The sequence below is a fragment of the Cuculus canorus genome, chromosome 3 (genome assembly GCF_017976375.1).
Source record: "Cuculus canorus isolate bCucCan1 chromosome 3, bCucCan1.pri, whole genome shotgun sequence".
NCBI lineage: Eukaryota > Metazoa > Chordata > Aves > Cuculiformes > Cuculidae > Cuculus > Cuculus canorus.
In genome coordinates this window covers 61,169,644-61,185,470 of record NC_071403.1, presented here as the reverse complement: position 1 = coordinate 61,185,470, position 15,827 = coordinate 61,169,644, and positions in this window count along the sequence as shown.

Sequence of the window (15,827 nt, the reverse complement as noted above, 5' to 3'; positions counted from 1 at the left end):
ATGCAGTGGATATAAAAAAAATCAAAAGTGTTGAGCCTTTGGATGTTTATTTTGACTAAGTGCTTTCCTATAAACTGAAGTGAGTCTAAGAAAAGTATTAGTTTCCCTAGGAACACCTGATCAGTAGCAAACAATCTAAGGATTCATATTGCTGTTCTTCAGGCCTTAAAGATAGATTTTAGGGAACTTTACTCTTAGTAGCGTAGACCAGACATAATTCTAAGTCAATTGATCAACTAAGAACTGGGGGAAATTAAAGGAGGAGCACTGGTGGTTTAAAAAAGCAGAATAATATTTTTTTTTCAGCAACTAACCTTTTTACCATACTAAAGCCCTCAAATTCCCGATTCCCTCAAAGTTATTTGTCTCACACGCTTCTGTATCTACTGCTTGTCAGAAACTGGGATTTAAACGTTACAATACAGCCACTAAATAAAAAAGAGTCCTGCATTTATCTTTTTACATCTGAATATAGAATTATTTTCTATTGTACTATGATTACGGGGATTTTTTCACAGCATGTGTGTATTTGGATTTGAACTTCTTATTTGGTTGTAGCATTAGTTTTAATAAACCTTATCCCTTTAACATGTCATTGTACCCATAAGGTGATCTTTGTATTCATCCATTGTATATATATCTGTTGCCTTGTGTGGACTGAGAGGATCACATAGAGGGCCACACCTGGGGTCTGTGAAGTTGCAGTGACTCTGGCACAGAGTCCCTTACGAACAGTCACACCATGGAGCTGGAGCAGTAACCTGGCCCATTCTGCAGCAGTGGGACACAGCTGCTCTTGCTGGCTTTCCCACACTCCTGCCAGTCCCCAGCTAAGTGCATCAGTGCTATCAAATTACCTCCTGGTGTTGCAATGCAGGGGTAGATGTTGGCTGAGGAATGATCCTGTGACTTGCTCACAGCTGCTGTGACTGAGGGAGCAGTGGGTGCTGAGAAGGCGAGTGCTCTGGGTTGCACAGGGCCCCTCAGAGCTGCTCATATACCCAGCCACGAAGAGCGTTTGGATGTGTTAGCTTTGGCACAAGCTCCTGCCATGTTTGTTTTTCTTATTTTCATGCCAATATGCCTTATGTGTTTAAGATTGTTTAAATGATGTATTAAGCACAAATATGAGATATTAGAAGTGCAGATGCTTTGTCTCAGCTCAGCTCTACCCAAGCTTGATGAGGCAGCTAAGTGCGAGCAGTTGTGGTCCAAATCTCCCCCCATAGGGAAAGTGGAAATGGAAATGAGAGACAGGGAAACGTGGGTTGGAAACTAAAATTAAAACAGCTTTAATGAAACAATAATAAGAATAATGAAAATACTGTGAATTAAAACATAATAAAATATATACAAATTTATGAAATTGAACTCTACCATGACTATACATCACCACAGATGCTGCAGAGTGGGCCTGGGGAAAGTTTCTGGTCTGGACTCAGTGGCAGATGGGAGCTGGACTCAGGAACTGGGTTCAGGAATACACAGGTCCGGGATCAGGGGCAAAAGGACAGATGGGAGCTTTTACTGGACACCAATCATCAAAGCAGAGAGCTTGATTCTCGTGATCACTCAGTTTATACTGAGTATGATATGCGTGGGATGGAATACTCTGTTGGTTAGTTTTGGATCACCTGCCCTCTCTGCTCCTCCCTGCAGGTGAGACCCTTTTTCATCCCTTTGATTTATGGCATTCCGACATCTTCAGAGTAGCTTTGGCTTCCATCGAAACAAATATAAGCAAATATAACAATTTTCGGCCTACAGATGCCCTGTAACTTTGATGAAAATCATAAATTTTAAGCATTATCACTTATAGAGACAGGCACATGTCTGAAAACATGTAGTTAGCTTCCAGAAGATGAAGTTACTTAGATGAGGATTAACTGAAATGTTGAAAAATCAATTCTGCTAGAGCTCAAACTAGAACATACACAAACCAACTCAAGATGCGTTTTCTCTGCCAGACATGGAACTGCATGCCAGAAATGCAAGAGATACTAGAGCAGGATCGCAGTCTGGGGATTGAAAGCCCAGTGCGTTGGATTTCCAGCTGGAGAATGGGGTCTGGGTTCAAATCCAACTTGATCCATGAATGTCTGTGCTAAGACTGCCATTGGAGTTTACATCATGAACTGCTATAATTGCAGAGATATTTTGCCGCTCTGTTAAAACAACTCTTCTGTTACCTGTAGAGCTTGCAGAGCAGCTGGGGGAACCTGCTGACATGGGAAGACTGAAGCACTTAGCACAGGGAGTGTACACCTGCCTGGCTCTGAGCTTGTGGCTATCCAGCAGACTCTCAGAGGCAGGATTGGGCAGGATTGTCTCATCTTTCCCTCTGCCCAAAGGAAACACATCTAGCATCCAACATGCTGTAAGTGACTGTGTTTAGGCAATTGAATCCCACCCTGGGATTTTACCCCAGTGTAAGTATTTATACCCTAGGTGGTGAAGGCTGGTATCTACTTGCTTTGAATAAACTAAGTAAAGTGAACTCTTTGGTGATGAAAGGCCTTCTTTTCCAGTTCTTGAATTATATCTGGGACTCTTTGATGTTCCAGCAAAAAATTCTTCAATGGTCTTTTTCAGTGGGAACACTTCAGCGGGATATGTATTCCAACAATGGTTTCATGTAGGGCTTTTGATCCCAACCCACTTCTCATCAACTGTGTACCCAACGACAGTCAACACTTTTTCTCCCATCAGACTGGGAGCTCCTACTGAGTTGCTGCTGTGTTCTGACTTCTCCAAAGTATTTCTGAGTCACTGCTTACCCTCTGAAGCTCACCTACTGGAAGTACAGCCTGCATTCCTGCTTTTTAGATATCTAATGTGGCTAGATATCTTCAAACTCTACTAAGACATCACTTGCCTGGGTGGGCTCTCCCCTGAGAAATTCTGGCTACTCTAGATGACTCTTCTTTTCATCATTATTTGCCATCTGACCAGTGTTCTTAGCAGAAATGTTACATTTACCCTCGGATCTTGATAAAAACATTGAGCAGCAGTAAGCCTTGCACTGCTCCATGCAGAGTTCACTACAGTCACTCCAATTCCTTAACAGCTGTCCTTGGACAACTGTACCTTTTCAGACCACCAGGTCTCATATCACTGAATATTAGATGTGTTTTCTTTTTTAAAAAAATCAAGCGGTTGTCTGATTCTTGTTCAAATAACTGACAGGAAACTCTTTGGTCAAGACCTGTGTCTGCAGGGGAGGAGGGGCACAGTACAGGCAATTCAGGCCAACTAATTTCTTAATATTTATTATGTCCTCCCAAGTTACCAAAGGACTGGAAAGCACCTGAGATATCTTTTAAAACCCAGATGCCATCCTCCTGCTTTCTCATTCTCTGTCATCACCGGCAGATGGAACAGCTACATTGAGTAGTGACCTTGGCACATCACTAAGCTTTATCTCTGCCTAAGATTTCTAAACCAGACCCTTATAAACATTCACTTCACATCCTCAGTACTGTAGTGCTTGCCTGAGAATGTGTGGATGAGCAACGCAGCAGGCATCCAGGCATTTCTGAGGCAACAGGAAAAAACATACTCTCTTCTGTGACCTTCACATGCCTTGCTTGTTCACGGGTCTTTTTCTGACTCTGCTAAGCCAGGAGCCGGTCTTGCTAGTGATACTGTTGCTTCTGCCTGATTAGAATTGTAAAGGAAATATTTCTCTGGCTGGTGATACAAACCACATATAACAATTCTGGGAAACTTGGTTGTCAAAAATAGATTTTTTTAAGAAATAAACTACATGAATTAAAAATCCTCCTCGTTTTATTCTCCAATTCAGGAAATACCATGAGACGACAAAGATTTTCATTTGTTAATGTCTGAAAAGAGGAAAGCTGGTTCCATTTCAGACACCATCAGATAATATCTTTGCCAGAGGATGTTATTACAGTTTTAGGCTAAATGTATAATACAAATAACCGGTCTTTTGCTGTCCAAAAATTGTCTACTGGCTGGAAGCAATTATTGTGAGATAATACATGGAAGTTTGCCAGCTGGGCTTGTTAGGTTTTCTAACTCTACATTTATAATTTACATTAGTGCACAGTGCTATCTCCTAGCACAGCTAAATGTCTTTTTATGAATCTGCTTTACATATTGGTGGTAAAATTATAGGGCTCAAGTAAACCACGCAGTGAACTAATCTAAACCAAATCCTAAGAAGAGGTTCATTCCCATTCAGGAAATGACATTAAATGGACCACATTCAATGTGAGTGAATTATTATTCCAATTATTTGGCCAGCTCTACAATTTGCCAGTGGTTCTATGCCAGGATTTTACTTGACAGGCTAGTAAAAATTTGATTATCAAAGCTGCACGCAGAATGGTAGTCAAGGGGCAGAGAGGGAGCTGCAGCAGCCACCTCGGTCAGACACAAGACCAAGGATTGCACTTTTCCCTTACATCATATCCTGTGGTCAGTCATAAAATTAGACAAAAATACTCCCAGGAGCTATCTGGGTCAAAGAACCTGTGGACACAGACCTAGTTTTCCCTCCACCAGTGACCTGCAGAGAAGAAATTAGCGTGGAGAAGAGAGTCCCACTGAGCATGCCCCAGAGACAGGGGACCTTCCCAGGGACAGCAGTTATCCCTCCTGTGCCCACAAGTGTTTAAAAGGAGAGGGAAGGCAGAGATGCGCGAGGAGGGGGAACAGGTATGCAACTTTGATAGATTTTTGCATTACTGAACCAGCAGGCAATAAAGCTGCAATCCATGCTGGGTGCAAAGTCCTAGGAAAGCCACTGACAAAATCTTGCAAGCAGATTGTAGCACCAGATTTCTAGACGGAAAAGAGACCTTTACCATATAACAGCTTGTCAGCAACCTCAGTGTACAACAGAGCATGCCTAAGGAGAAACTCTGGGAGGGTTGATTTAATGTCACCTGTATTTTCTTGGCAGGATTACAGAGAACTGGAAAAATCTCTTTGAGAATAAATATCTGGATGGAGATAAGGTTGCATTTGCAGTTCATAGGTCCTGTGTGATTTACTATTGAAAAGGCTAAATATGGCTCCATTCAAAATGTTAAAGTTAGCCCCTGGGAGATATTCTCCCAACAAAACAAAAGCTGTGGAAATCATACAGATGCCTGCTTTAAAATGGTCGAGCGAGAATGAAAGTTTTGCTTCCCTTTTCACTTTTATTTCCTTATTCCTCAAATGATACTTATTTTTAGAGCAAAAAAGGAACAGGAGCAAAAATGTTCACTTGGCTTATCGAAGTCAGACCAAATGCCTTGTCTGTAGTGTAGATATGGGACTTCAAGGTGGGGGAAAGCTGTTGCAAGGCTCTGTCAGCAAGTCTGCTGCTGTGCTGCAGGTGCAACTTGTGTTGACCATTAGGATGCGGGAAGAAGTCTAGCACCTGGGAGGGCAACGTTGGTTAAAGGGAAGATGCTCTGATTTGTGCTCCTCATCCATCTGACGTGCCAAAACTGCAAAAGCAGGATTTGTACTAAATAACTTTTGGCTCCCAATTCATCTGTCTTACAGACAAATAATAGTAGGAGATCAGTCTTCACAAGGTCTTTCAAAACCCTTAAAAACTGAGGCTTCTCAGCTGAGAGCCCGAAGCTGGGTGGGGGGCTATACAAATGGCCATGCAAACATGGCTGCTGTCATTCATCCCTTGGGAAAATGATCGGAAAGGGGAAAAGTGGTGCATGTGGTTTGGCAGAAAGCAAGAAGGAAAAGCAAGAGGAATAGGGGAGCTAAAAGAGGGAAGAGAGAAGAAATGGAAAGAAATTAAAATGAGTGTTAAGAGGGAAAGTAACCTCCAAAGGAAAAGAACAGAAACTAATAAGGAAAAAGTGTCTGAGAGAAGCAATCAAGTAGAGGAAAGTCAAAACTAGACAAGCAAGAACCCTTAACATTAAGTGGAGAATTCCTTGTCCGCAAACACTTACAAAGGAGCAGCTGCTACCTGTGTCCCAGTAGTCACTGCCTCACCCACCCTTAGGGGCCAGAAGGAACCCTGCATAAAGGGCACCACAGCTTGCTCCTTCTGCTGTTTGTGTTAACAGCAGAAACTTACCACCTGGAAGGCAGTAGCCAGAGAATAAAATAATCTTTTGATCCTGACAAGCATACAACACTGTTTAGTGGACACAGGCAGGTGTTGAGGTGTGTGGTACCAGCACGAGGAATCTTCTGTTGCTCTGTTTTCATTCTCTTTTAGACATGGAAAAAGTTGGCAAATTATTCAGGGCTTTTTCCTTCCTCTGCCACCAAAATTATCACAGCATGACCAAGGCAAGATAAGCACAGAGAAGCCTCCAAACATTTTCTGTGGGTGGTGGGAATCTCTGGAAACATTTCTAGTTTAATTGTTAAATGTCTTCTGTGACTACTGCACACTTGGAAAGTTGCACAAATGTGCATGTTATACAAATACAGTGATTAAAAATAATTACACAAATGTGTACATGACACACTCTGTAAAAAGTTACACAAATGCGCCTGTTATGCACATTTTAAAAATATACACATGATTAAAAATCATAGAATCACCAGCTTGGAAAAGACATCTTGGATCATTGAGTCCAACCATTCCTATCTGCCACTAAACCATGTCCCTGAGCACCTTGTCTACCTGTCTTTTAAATACCTCCAGGGATGGTGATTCAACCACCTCCCTGGGCAGCCTCTGCCAGTGCCTGATGACTCTTTCTGTGAAAAATATCTTTCTGATATCCAGTCTGAACCTCCCCTAGAGCAGCTCGAGGCCATTCCTCCTTGTCCTGTCCCCTGTCACTTGGCAGAAGAGGTCAGCACCCTCCTCTCTACAATAGAGAGCAATAAGGTCTCCCCTCAGCCTCCTCTTCTCCAGGCTAAACAACCCCAGCTCTCTCAGCCACTCCTCATACGACTTGTTCTCCAGCCCCTTCCCAGCTTCGTTGCTCTTCTCTGGACACGCTCCAGAGCCTCAACATCCTTCTTGTAGCGAGGGGCCCAGAACTGAACACAGTAAAATGCACATGATTAAAAACAACTTACTAGTTCATAACAGTAAATATACTGCTGACTGGCAAAGTTAAACATGATTAACAGAAAAGAATGTGTGAGACATTATTAAAGTAATTACACTAGCTAGAGTTCATTATATTTAATAGAGTTTAACAAATCTGCACACACATGCTCACACAGAGAAGGTAACAAATTAGAAATGAAACTAATAGATCCAAGCCACAGCTTAAGACCATTGTTAAAAGGACTGCACTTGCAGCTGGATTACAAAGGACTAAAAGACAGTAAGATGCATTTTCTCTTTGAGAAACCTTCCTGATCACTGTTTAATACTGTGAGAAAGTGCTGCATGAATGGTAAGCCAGCACATCTGGGATGTGAGCATCCAGGCTGCGGTTGTACAGCGCTGCAGTACAACGTGTGACAGAGCTAAAACAAGAGGCTGAGAGGGAGAGAAAGGAAATTCACACAATTGCCTATTTCCCCACAGCGCATTAAGTGACTGAGTGATCACAGGCTACAGCTGGATTGCAGGAGTGAGTCATGGAGTTCAAAACAAGTGTATCCACTAATTGTTTCATGGAAGACACTTGGGGAAGTCTGAAGAAGGATTTTGTAGGATATTCTTTTACTCATTGTGAGCTTTGTAGTCTTTTGTAGCAAAGCCGGCTGTTCTGATCTGTTTATTTTACGAGGCATAGCCCAGGGGGTGCTGTTTTCCAGGGCAAAGCATCTCTCTTGGGCAGCGTTTTCTGCTCTGAGCCTGGAATAGCTTTGAAGCTGTCCAGAAGGAGATCTCAGGCACCACCTGATGGCAAACGGGAGGAGAGAATAAACAGCTTCATTCCCAGTCTAGCTGTCCCAACTATCTGTGACCCCAGGCCGCTGGACTCCACAGTCTGTGGATAAGAAGTCTCAACGATCAGCCCCGGAGCCTTTCTCAGAGGCTGTAGAGCTGGGTACGAGATGAGAAAGACCTCTTCTGGTGGAGGTTTAGTTTATTGGAGCTGGGTGTTACATCCTGGGTGATGAATGGGAATGAATGGGGGTCTGAGATGCATGTGGCTCCAGAGCCCTGCTTTGCCACAGTGTTCCTGTACCCTTACCTTAATTGTGTAGTGGAGCATCAGCTCCTTCCCCCTTGCACAAAGACTAGGTGTCCGTGGTTGTGTGATGCTGGTACTCAAATGACTAAGGACATGCTGCAGGTTAGAAGGGGGTATGAAAGGGCATTCACCCACCAGCATCTGTCTCTGACAAGGAGGGGCAGTGAAGATGGGAATGGCTTCCACTGTGCTTACTGCCAAAGTGTTACAAGCAGACTGCAAGTTTATGGTTGTGGGACTTGCTGACCACCACACTCAGGAAGCTGCTACATTTGGGTCTCATGCAACTCACTTGCATTATTGTGTTGATTTCCTTCATCTCTTTGGTGATTTTGGACATAGAATGAGTTTGTTACTCCTTCTGGGTAACGCAGCTCCTCCTCTGATTTGCCTAATTTAAGTCACAGAATCACAGAATCACCAGGTTGGAAAGGACCCACTGGATCATCGAGTCCAACCATTCCTAACACTCCCTAAACCATGTCCCTAAGCACTTCATCCACCCCTTCCTTAAACACCTCCAGGGAAGGTGACTCGACCACCTCCCTGGGCAGCCTGTTCCAGTGCCCAATGACTCTTTCTGTGAAGAATTTTTTCCTGATATCCAGCCTGAACCTCCCCTGGCAGAGCTTCAGGCCATTCCCTCTTGTCCTGTCCTCTGTCACTTGGGAGAAGAGGCCAGCTCCCTCCTCTCCATAACCTCCTTTTAGGTAGTTGTAGAGAGTAATAAGGTCTCCCCTCAGCCTCCTCCAGGCTAAACAACCCCAGTCTTGCCCTTCTCCCTCAGCTTCACCTCTACATGTGCTCCAGGTTATCGGAATTTAGTTTCCCAGACCTATGAATGCAGAAAGCAGTGAAGGATCCAACATGAACTAGTAATATAGAAGGCTTTTCGCTAAAAGTTCATCTTAGTGCAGACTGGGTTACCATGTACTCATTTCTCTAGGTAATTCAGAATCTTGGTCTCCAATTGTTGTCTTGATGACAGCCCTGAGCTGCCATCTTCAAAATTTTTTCTTCATTTTTTTCAGCATTTTTCTTCAAAATAGCTGAAATTTTATAAAAAAATCAAAGCAAACTTTTTTTCCGTTGCCAAAAGTGTGGAAAATTTAGCAGGCCAGGAAGGTGAACAAAAATTAAACAATCTTGCCCCCAAAATGATAATTTTCCATATTTTACATTTGCATTTAATCAAAAAAAATTTGACGTAAAGTACTTGCTAAATTATTAACAGAAAAGCAAGAGTTAGCAGAGAGATCTACAAGGATTCCATAAAAGCCCAAGTTAGGGGAAAAATGTCACATTTGAGGACTACTTATTAGAATAGTAACTTACGGGTTTGTATTTAAAACAGCTTGGCCTCAGCTGCCTCAAAACCCTCATTGCATTACTGCCAAGTCATTTGCTTACAAAGCTCCAGGCCCTGTCTACACACATGCCTGCCGTCAGTTTAACTAAAATCACTATTTAATCCATTTAGAGCAATCAGCACAACGCTTTTTTTGGGTAACCAAATTAGCCTAAATCAATACAGGCCTATTACAAACAGACATGAACATTTTAAGGACATCAACATCAAACCCTGTGTTAGCTCACATGGTGCGAGTTTTGTGCGAGGCAAGCGCTCAGGCCAAGCCTCATGGACACTGTGATAGTCCTGTTTATAGAATCATAGAATCACCAGGTTGGAAAGGACCCACTGGGTCATCGAGTTCAACCATTCCTAACACTCCCTAAACCATGTCCCGCAGCACCTCATCCACCCGTCCCTTAAACACTTCCAGGGAAGGCGACTCAACCACCTCCCTGGGCAGCCTGTTCCAGTGCCCAATGATCCTTTCCGTGAAAAATGTTTTCCTGATGTCCAGCCTGAACCTCCCCTGGCAGAGCTTCAGGCCATTCCCCCTTGTCCTGTCCTCTGTCACTTGGGAGAGGAGGCCAGCACCCTCCTCTCCACAGCCTCCTTTCAGGTAGTTGTAGAGAGCAATGAGGTCTCCCCTCAGCCTCCTCCAGGCTAAACAACCCCAGCTCTCTCAGCCGCTCCTCATAAGACTTGTTCTCCAGCCCCCTCACCAGCTTCGTTGCTCTTCTCTGGACACGCTCCAGAGCCTCAACATCCTTCTTATGGTGAGGGGCCCAGAACTGAACACAGTACTCAAACTGCAGTCTCACCAGTGCCGAGTACAGAGGGAGAATCACCTCCCTGGACCTGCTGGTCACACCGTTTCCGATACGAGCCCAGATGCCATTGGCCTTCTTGGCCACCTGGGCACACTGCTGGCTCATGTTCAGTCGGCTGTCAACCATTACCCCCAGGTCCTTCTCCTCTAGGCAGCTTTCTAGCCAGACTTCTCCTAGTCTGTAGCACTGCATGTTATGCCACAGAGATGTGCCTGAAGCACATCCAGCAGTAGCTTTGTGATGAGGGGCCCAAGTGGTCTCTCCTGTGCATTGCTACATGCATAGTCTGGGTCCCCGTCACTTCTTTGGGCCATTCCCTGCTGTGTTTAGGAGCTGTGGCCACCCTCTCCCTGTCCTCTTCCGAGCCCTGAGCTCTGCATGACAAACCCTACCAGTTTGCTGAGGGAGCTTGAGGTGAAAGGCATAAGACATACCTGGCTCTGCTAGAAAGCGCTTGGATCTGATAACCTGGGAAACTTTGTTTAAACTCTCTTCTCTTGTGCTGAAACACATGAGAGTGCAAGTATGGCTACAGCGTTTTATGCCAGCATCCTCCCTGCGTCTGTGGCTGCCTCTGTACAAACCAGCCTCTCAGGGGACCTCCTACATCCCCCCCCTGGGAAAGAGGAGGAAAATGCCAGCAGCAGCAGCTGACCCAGAACGCAGGCTGTTTTCCCCCCGAGGTGTGCAGGGTTCTGCTTGCGGTTGCTGTGCTCAGGCCCTGAAGGGGCTGCCCAGCTTTAGAGTTCTTGCCCACAGTGGGACAGAGGGGCAAAGCTGCCAGGAGGGTGACCCTCTCGCCAAAAGCAGCAATCACCTGAAAGGAGCCTGGCCTAAAAAGGCACAGGGTTTACCGCAGCTCAGTGTGGTTTGTCAAGTCAGTGACCTGCACCGACGCTCATGCTCTCCAAGTGCTTCCCAGCCTCCCCTTGAGCCTGCTTCAGCTTTTGGTGCACACAGCATCCATGGGTGAAGGGTTCCCCAGGTCTCCATCCAGTGTGCAAGGCATCTACTCCTGGTGCTTGCTCTGAGCCTGCCTATGGCCAGCTGCAGTTAATGGTGTGTAATCCTTCTCTCGGCAGAGACAGAGTGAACCATTGCTCCATACCCACCTTCTTTGTGGCACATGTAATTCTGCAGACCTCTTTTACACCTTTCCTAACATAATTCTTTTTCAGGCTGAAGGATTCCAGCCCACTGGATTTCCATAGCTTCCTTTCATAAACTATTCCCTAACTTGGGTCAACCTTTCTGCTCTTCTCTGGACCTTTTCCAGTTCTGCTATATCTTTTCTGAAGTAAGAGATCAGAGTCACCCTCAAAAGCAGGTGACTCAGAGATTAATATGATGACGTTTATACAGCATAGCTGTATCATTTCTAGTCCTCTCCTAATAATTCCTAACATTTAACTGGCTTTTTGCTTGCTGAAAAGAACTGAGTTGATATTTTCATGGAAACAACCCCAGTATTTTGATCTTGAAGGGGGTACGCAGGCATTATTTTCTCCCTGTGCATATTGCTTCACATCTACCTACACTCAATCTGTTTCCCCATCCTGTCACTCTCCAGTCTCATAATGCTCTTCTGGATTTTTTCAGTCAACTTGTCTTTACTACAGTGGATATCTCATCATGAGCAAACTCTCTCAACTCACAGCTCACCTCCTTTTCCGTATGTTTAGAGATATGCTCTCTGTGTGTGCAGAGGGCAGCAAGGAGTAACGTGCACCGAAAAGAAGGCAAAAATACAAGTATATACTCATGTACCAGTTATTCTGTTTTCAGGTGCTGCATCAGCAAAACCCCGACGGGAACACCCTTCGGCAAAATTCAATTTCCTAAAGTTAAGGAGACCAGAATCAGAAAAGAAGCAGGGTCACAGGCAGGCCAGGGAAGAACTACCAAGGTGCAGAAACACCTTTGGAGCTACCTGTCTCCGGCTTTTCCTGCTGCCCAGAGGGAACATCAAGTTCAGCTCAGAGATCCTGATGACATCAAAGACAGCTTTGACATGAGGCACAGCTGCAGGATGTATTAATAACTGCTGAGTTTTGGCAGGTGAGGGTTGATATGAACTTCGTTGCCAGAGCAAGGGATTTCAAAGTGTTTTTAATGAAGAGGGAATCTCACCTGAGTTTATACAAAAGACTCCAACTCTCTCCGTTTTTACACAGTGCAGGTTGGGTGCTATACATTCAGAGGCTCACACAAAATCTCAGTCTTCGTTAAATTGCATTGGAAAAAGATGGAAACCCCTCCAAAACCTGTGATCTTCCACAGGCAAAGGAACTGCTCTAAAACAAATTAGCATCTCCTTCCTCCTGTGGCTGTAATCCAGAAAGCAGTTTACATTAATGGTGTATCTGGCCCCCAGCTAAGCTACAAAAAGCCAAAGATGCTCAGATATGACTGTGACGATATAATGTAAAACAGGGCTAATTTTCTATTGCAGAGTGCCTGTGTAGCAATAGATGTCTGCAGCCACGTGTCCAGACACACCAAGCTTGCCCTATCATTTCCAGGGTGCCAGCCCACCACCCTGGAGTAAAGTGTAGGACAAGCAGGAATTCTGGGCGTAAGAACAGGAGATCTGCGCTGTTCAATGGCTGTCAATCCCAGGGTAGGTATTCTGAGGAAAGTACTCAGTAATGAATGGGCCCTGAAGGACTCTTACGTTACCCTTGAACGACCTTTATAGGAATAAATACATCTCCATGGTGACTGTGCTACCATTTCTAAGTCTATTGATGCCATTTTATGAGCAGCTGGTATCAGTGCCTTTCCACTGGGGCAATCAAAATAACAACTCAGGTTGTATTATCGCCTTTAAAAGCCCACTGCAGAGCTTCATCGTTCCCTCTGCTGTGGTGCATGCCAGGACTCTCTTGCTGGCCTGGGGCACCCCTGAGGAGCACAGGGCAAAGAAGAGCTGACAAACCAGGACAATGAAAAGGACCAACTCGCTTCTAGCATCAGCTGGGCAATGTCCCAGGGCTTAAACACCAACCTCAGCCCCATTCTGTTTACAGAGTGCAGAGCAGCTGCTACAGACACAAAGTCTCTGGGATCTGAAGCCGTTTGTTCTTTCCACCTGCAGGTTTTCTGCGGCACCCACAGTCACATCAGGAAACATTCACAGACACATTCACACAAGCAAAAGTGATTGGCTTAATATCACAAGTTTAACAGTTAAAAAAAGGCTTGCATTTTCTTATATGGGTAGCATGATTATAATATAAATTAAGGAATTTAGGACTTAAGTCTATAAATCCATATTAGCACCAGTGCTCCTTACATGCACTAGCTCAAGTAAAGGTATTCATGTAACTCACAAGTCTGCCAGAACAAGTGTGGCCAAACTTTCTCATGGTTTTCATTTATCTTCAAAACACCATATGCACGTATGAAGAGATATAAAATACACATATGCTAGTCCCCAAATTTCCAAATAGGACAAGGTGGTATAATTTATTATTATCAGAGGCCTACCTCAGTCTAAAAATGAAGTATAAACTGCACTATTAATTATGTTCATAAGAACTTAAAGAGAAAACAAAAAATAACTTGTAACTCAAAAACCCCAGAAGCTTGTTTTGAGTATTTCTAGAGCTGGACACTAGGTGGCAGAACAAAGATATCTAATCTAATAACTGACAAATACAAATACTTTTAGTAAGAGAACAGTGACGCCACCCAGAGACGTTAAACTATAGCATATATCTAAAATAAATTGAAACCTTATTGCTGCCCTGACCAGTTCCCATAGAGCACAGGCCCTGTTAAGGCTGAGTTTAAACCTTTTATGTTCTTTACAATGAGTGTTACGATTTAGTCACTCAGGCCGCTTGCCACAGATGCCCATGGCTCCCTTCCCCACACAACACATTTTTAAAGTAGAACCCAGGCAAACTCTACCCCAACATTTAATAGACAATAAAAGTTTTTACAGAGAGGCCAGAATTTCAAATGAGTCCAAGTTACTTAGGAACATCAGTGTAACTACAAATCACTAGGACTCTGCACAGGTAGCTCAAATGAAGAAATAAGAATCAAAATTACTTGCTAATTATGGCTTTACTCCTATAAAGCAACAGTTCTTCAATGGTATATCAACTAGGAGCCTCCACAGGTAAAGACTGAGCTGAAAAGGCTGGGAAAAAAGTCTGGGAAGAAAGCAAAGGAAATGTTTTGCCCCATGAGGTGTCAGACTGTAACCTGCCTCACCCCAAAGGCACAAATGCACAGGCAGCTCAATAAATGGGAAGGGATTAGAAAAACTGATTCTGCTGAGAAAACCATGTTTTATTAAGGCCAGCTGGAAGTTCAGCATCAGCATTTCTAGCACTGGTACCCACCCACAGGCGCGCGCACGCACACACATACACACATGTGGCAGGTGGCAGACTGGCACCTGCAAGTGGCCTTTGCATTACAGTCCCATAAAGGTCACAGAGCAGCTGTGGCTGCCTTGGTTGACACTAAAGAACAGAAGGAGCTCAGGTTCACAGCAGTGGAAGCTGTGCTAGAAGCTGAAAGAGCTGTTTAATTCCAGGCCCTTGACTCATTTGCTCTGACATTGCACCACTTCATCTTATTTTCCCTCACAGCCTGGTATCTCCTGTTCATCACCTTCCCCTTTAAGTGGGAGGTACACAGAGCAAAACATATCTACCAACAGTCCTTGCTGCAAGGAGATATCTTCCCCCCTTAAAGTAAGACTGCCAGCACTTAAGTATTTCCATGACATTGAAACACTCAGGACTCTCTATTCAAGAAATACTTAAGTGCTGGCAGTCTTACTTTAAGGGGGGGGAAGATTGTTTATCTCCTTGCAGCATCTTTCACCCATCTAGTTCCTGTCCCCAAGCATGAAAAAGCTCATTTTAACAAAACTGGGGCTATTTCCAGATCCACTTATGCACAGTCAGTTCTGTCAGCATTTCTTGCTGGGGCCATGAGAGGAAAGGACCTTGAGGAAGAATTAAATGGAAGTGGTAGGACCCTTACGGACTAAAAGGGACTTGTAAGCCTGCAGAAAAGCACAGGGCTGGGGAAGAAGTGTCAAAGACAGATGCTGTCCCATGAAACCTGCACTGCACTAGTAGCTGAGAAACAGTTTAAGATGGGCTCAAGAAGTCATCTGATCTGTTGTGGCATTGGAGGGGCAGAGCCTACACAACAGCTTCTTTCTTTGGGAGGAGTAAGCATCTGCATGGCATGAAAATAACACCACTAGAAAGAAAAAGAGGATGAACCCACGTCACTGACCTGCAGAATCCAATAGCAGAGGCTCACAGTTCAGCCCCAGGGTGGCCAGAAGGACAGGAGTGCCAGCATGCCCAGCCTGTGGGAGGAGCTGAGAAAGGAGCCATCACATCACATTTGGCCAGTGTTCAGGGAGGCACCGACTGGCTCCAAAAGTCACAGGGAAGTTCTTCTGCTATATACTGCAAACAAGCCTTTCAAAGGCATAATGGGTCAGGTAAAAGGAAGCAGATTTAGTGGGAAATGATACTCCACAAAGACAACCTTCCTCGGAACTGG